The following is a 6,014-nucleotide window of genomic DNA, read 5'->3' on the forward strand; positions in this document are numbered from 1 at the left end:
GTTTATGTATTATATTAAGTGTCCAAGCAGTGTCTTCCCCAAATAAGACATTATAGCATAACAATTAGTCTTCATCCCTGGGCCAGAAAGCCACAACAGAGTAAACTCGGGCCATTGCCAAACAAACATCACTCAGGTGTTGATGGAGTAACAGAGAGATCTTATTCTGTAGGTAGTGTAGTAAACAAGATGAAGAGTAGACAAGCCGCAACTAACAATAAGTTTATTATATATGAATCTACAGTTTTTCTGATGAATGATTAGCCACATAAAATGTAAAAAAAATAATTACATTATAATACATTATATTGCCTTAAATGTAATATAATGCTACAATACAAATTATAAGTTATCATCTCAGATTACTGGAAGTAATGCCATAAAATGATTGATCAAAAGTTTAAAAAAAAACCCAGAGGTTTTAAACCTGGAAGCAGGAAATGTTTGTTATTTTTGCTAGATAAACTAATCGAACAATTAATCAACTATCAAAATTGATTGTTTTGTTGATTGACTAGTCCAGTGACAATAGCTTCAGCACTACTTCAAACTGATCCAACCTGAATCATTTCACAATTCATGTCATATTTGTATCCAAAATCTTGTGCAACAGTGAGATTCTTTCATTGAAAACTTTGTAAAAATGTCACCTGTTATAATACTGAGTACACTTTTTTATCTGTGTGGATCTTGTTTGTTGTTTGTTGGTCTGGGGGACATATTTCCAGCAGCACAGATGCTACTGAAAGATCATAGAAATATGGGAATATTATAGGAATCACTTTGATCATGACGGTAACACTACTCAATGGAGTCTGTAGGCGAAAATATAGTATAGAATTGAGTATTTATGTATGTAGTTTAGAGAAAATTATAGATCCAAGCCGAAACTGACCGAAGGGCAGAGCTGAGAGAAAAAAAACGCTATTACCAATACATCTGATACTTCAGCACCATGGACAGCATCATGGATTTATCAATACACAGCACAGTAAGGCTACTGACATTTCAGAGCCATGTTTGGGGCCATAGATCCTAATTTGCACAAACCTGAGATAAAAGATCAATGGGTCATGCAGACTAGACTAACACTAACCAAACAAATCTGTTACTGGGGCATGCAGAGGAGCAGGTTAACCCCCCCCCCCCCCCCCCCCCCCCCTCCAAAAAAATTGCTTAGTGGTACTGTTAGCACGGTGATCTTAGCATGTACTTCAAAGCGGTGCTGTGTGTAAAGCTCACACAGCTGCTAAACTGGCTGTAGACTTGGAGTTGTGTTTTGAGTTAAGTTGGCTGCCAGACATACATTTTCATCAGTTATCTATCAAAACGAAGAAGGAATTTTTATTCTGTATTTTGCTTAGACAATGATTGACAGTACATTTCTGCCTTTGTTGCTCTGTGTCCTCCGTATTAAAAAATAGCATTTTACATGTCTCTTGGTAAATTATTATCTCTTCTTTTACAATTTTCACTTTTTTACTTTAAGAGGTGAAAACTGTTTAGCCATGTCACATCACATCATGCACACAATCAATTCCAGTAAGATTCAATGCCAGCACCTCATTTTCATTGGTATTTTTTCTTACTTTGCATTTCACTACTTTTGAGTCAGTGGGATTTGTGGGACATATGTGAACAAGGACACATCAATAAATGATTTCACATCAGTATTGGAAAAAAAAGACTTCTCAAGACTAACCTAATGCAAATACCGACATTTCTCAAGATCAGAACACAACCGTGTTTCATTCATATTGTCAGTAATGTCCAATTTTAAATAATAAAAAAAAGAAGTAATGTTCAATTTAATTCACAATCAGTCACAACAGCTGTAGGTCGAACTGTCGTTTTCCGGAAAGGATGGCAGTAATATCACTGATGCACCTTTTATGAGTTTGCATGTGGTATATACATGCTAACTAATATGATATGAGTGTTGCATTGCAATATATATTGTCAGAATAACTGGTTCTACTTTTCTGAGTGTTAAGTTTTTTAACTTTCTGCTTGTGAAGCTCATCTCTTTTGGGGAAATCCTTATTCTCACTGGCATCAAGTGAAATAAAATAGGCGATGGGCATTTGCTATTTTTGAAAATTATTATTTATTGCACAACAAAAAAAGAGACAAAAGAGGAAGGTGAGGCTAAAATATAAGTAATAAAACAAAATAATTACTGAAGATAAAAAGGAGCACATGTTTCTTCATCATTAAATATTAAATGGTGTGGTTAAATGGAGGACATTTTTAGAAAAGCAGATACTGGAAAAGGTCATTAATCAATTCCCTGTTTCTTTTACCAACATTTTTAGCATAGAAATGCAGCAGTGAAATTTGATGATCATGGGGAGGAAGGTTGCAAAATACCATGGCAACAAACTGTGTAGTAACAAAATTCTGGTATGTGATTGGTCTTTAGTGAGGAATGCGCTTTATTTCCATTGACTTCTATTAACTTTGTTCCGTTAATGAGATTCATGCTAATCCTGGGAAATGAATAAATAAGAATTAGATTCAGAATTATGAAAAAAAACAAACTCAAGATGTGAATATAAGAGCATCTAATATGCTGGCAAAGAGCCCCATGTGACTCGTGAGCCGCATGCTAGCCACCCCTGGATTATATTTATTCATAATGTGTTTGTTTAGTCTAATGCAAAGCAATTAGTAAAATGGTAACTGATCAAGTGTCCAATAAACCACACTGTGCTGATATACCGAGTGGAGACATAGAAATTGGATTTGTTTATTGTAATTACATCAGTGCTTTTAAAGTTTCAGTTTGAAAGTTAAGCTGCTTTTTCTGACTCAAACCTAACATGACATGAATCTTTAAAGGAAGCTAAAGCACCATTGTTTTGTATTCTTGTGTTGAACTGAAACAATGAAACCTATCAGAGGAATAAAGAGTGGGTTTGTATGTTTGCTCCAAGTGAAGACATTTATCCTGTGTCTACAGGTTTGTTAGCAGCAGGATAGATGATGCTCAGTGTGTCTGCCTGCAGTTTCAGAGACGTGATTCAACAACAGTAGCTATTAGTTACATACCTAGTAGTCAATTTATGGATTGATCCAAGTCTACAATAATAGCATCGTCTTACAGTATATTTACTGTTATCTAAGGTTACTGTTTCCATGGTGATTGAGAATTTGCAGTAGTCGATAACAATAATTTATAATCACTGATGTTCCAGTCTTATGATCTTCTCTTGCATCCAGCATCAGACATTTTGCTTTTTATATTGAGAACAAACAATTTTAGACAAAATAGGTTTTTAAAAAAAACATCAGAGAGACAACTTGTCTTCAGAGGCCCTTCAATTGACTCTCCCTCCTGCTACAAATAAATCAATAAATAAAACATCCTTGTGTCAACAAAAAAAAGAGCTTTAACATATTTGGTATAGTCCTTCTCAGTAATTAGCTTACCTGAGACACTATTTTGAAATAAAACGCCATCTGTGCCACAATTTATACATTCATCCATAATACCAAAATAACTATCCACAACATAACTTACATTACCTGAAACACAGTAAAAGTAGCAGTGTAAAAATATTCTTGTACACATAAAAGTCCTGCATTCAGAATAAGTACATAAGTATTATTTGCAAAGTATACTTAAATTCTAATCCCTACAATTTTCATAAACTAAGCCCTGTTTTTTAAATATTACTTATAGGTGGCATTTTCTCAACAATAGCCAATCACTGTTATTACGTTCTGTACATTAGTGTGTTAGTGGCTGAGTCCACCTTTTCTGTGTTAGTTATAAGAAACTATGCATGTACAGTGTGTAATCCAGCTTTTTTTTAATTGAAATCAGCCTCCTTATATTCTGTTCACTCTCTTACAGTCATACAAGCTATATTCAGTTCATAATAATGCAAACAGAACATTTCCTACTGGTGCTGTTTCACATCAACAGCACTGGAATTATGAAATACTTCATGGCTTTTATTTTAAAGCATTCGAGCAATGTGTTTTCATCAAGGTTAGCTCTGACTGCGACTGTTCACCAAAAATGAATCTACGAAACAATGGTTAGAAGGAGTAGCCACAGTGAAATGTTAGAGAGCTATGATCTACTCAGAAAGAAATCAGATATTTTATTAGCTGACTTTATTAAAACATCTGAATAAACAGATATACCAGTTGTTCTTTTAAGTTCTTTTTGTCAAAACACCAGCTCAAGGTGTTCATTGCAGTACTGAACCACACCAGTAAATGCGTGTTGCCAAATTCAACCTAAAAAAGACAACAACAAAAAAGTGCATATCACAACTTTGAAGTATCAAATGTAAAAGTACTCATTGTTTAGCAGTATAGCCCAATGTTTGCGTGTAGCATTATATTTTAAAGGTGCATTGTGTAGAATTGAGTGGCATCCATTGACTGTATATAAATATGGATGACGTGTCTCCACTTCCTAACACTGTGTGAAGCCAAAATAACTCTGTGTGTGCAGTAGAGTCGGGCGGCAAGATGATAGCCCATTGGAGATGCCCCCTCAGCCATCCAGTGATCAAATAACTAACTAAAATCGAACTGACCACTAAGACGAACATCAATGTGATGTTTACAACCTAAAATAACAATTAAATGTATCTGACATTTACTTTTTATTTTTTAATTTGGCTCTTGTTCCATTTGCTAACATGGAGGGGGGCGGGATTTATGACCTAAACTGCATCCAGCCACCAGGGGGAGATTGAGATGTTTTGGCTTCACTCGTGGGGAGCTGTCATGACATCCATATTTATATACCGTCAATGGTGGCATCTAGCAGAACTGACTTGTCAGAAATTGAAAATAATACTCAAAAGTATGCTTTAATTAGTGTATAATCACCTGGGGGGGGGGGTTAAGAATTTATAATGAGACTCTATTAATGCATGCATTAATTTTATATTTTAATTGTAATTGTAATGGTTGTATTTATTTTAACATGGACCCCAGGAAGAGTAGCTGTTGCCTGGGTAACAGCTAATGGGGATCCAAATAAACTAAACTAAACTAAAATGTGTTTTTGTTACCTTAGAATGGGCCCTTTATATCTACGTAGGGAGCGGGTCCTCATCCACAGAACCGGCCATGTTTCTAAAGTAGCCCAGAACAGACAAACCAAACACTGGCTTTAGAGGGCCTTTCACGTTTTTTTGCGGCCACTGTAGATTCTCCCACTCACTTAGAAGGGAAGGTGTATTCATTTTTTTGGTTACAATGTGCAACTTCACCACTAGAAGCCACTCAATTCTACACACTGATCCTTTAATTGCAGTAATAATTTCTTGCACATCAACATGTAGGAATTTGAGGTGCACTTAATTTAAGCAATTTTATTTACAACTGGATAATTTAATATGTAAAAATGCATAATATTTTACAAGCACAGTATACATTTTTACTAGTCTTTACTTAGTCTTCAAGTCACCAGTCACCAGTCACCAGTAACTTTAACTGTCTGGAGTAAAAACTACAATATTTTCCTCTGCAGTGTAGTAGAGGTGTAGGAGTAGAGGTCTGAAGTCTAAATTGTAAGTACCTTAAATTGTTATTGAAGGAAATGTACTTAGTTACAGTCAACACATGGCTGTGCTCAGAGTGTTATGATTATCCAACATTGTGGTACAAAAAGCACTTGACCTGCTTAATGACTCATTAGAATTAACTAATATATGAAACACACCATCTATTAGGCAATTACTTCACACATCAATTATAAAATATAGCTATAAAATTTGAAAATCAGTCTTATCTCATCAGTGCTGCAAGTCGTGTGGTGAGATTCTATAATCTGTACATCTTAAATTAGTGTTGTATTAAAACACAAACACATGCATCAGCCTGACATCACATCCTGCATACTCAGTAAAATAGAAGCACAAGTAAAAACACTCAAGGATCAATCTGTTAAGATATACTTTAAAGAATACATATCACTAAGGAATGTGTTCAATTAAGAAACTTGACGTCTCTGTTGTGTTTCTTTATTCTTTTATATTTACATG

Source organism: Scomber scombrus, chromosome 1, assembly GCF_963691925.1.
Source record: "Scomber scombrus chromosome 1, fScoSco1.1, whole genome shotgun sequence".
NCBI lineage: Eukaryota > Metazoa > Chordata > Actinopteri > Scombriformes > Scombridae > Scomber > Scomber scombrus.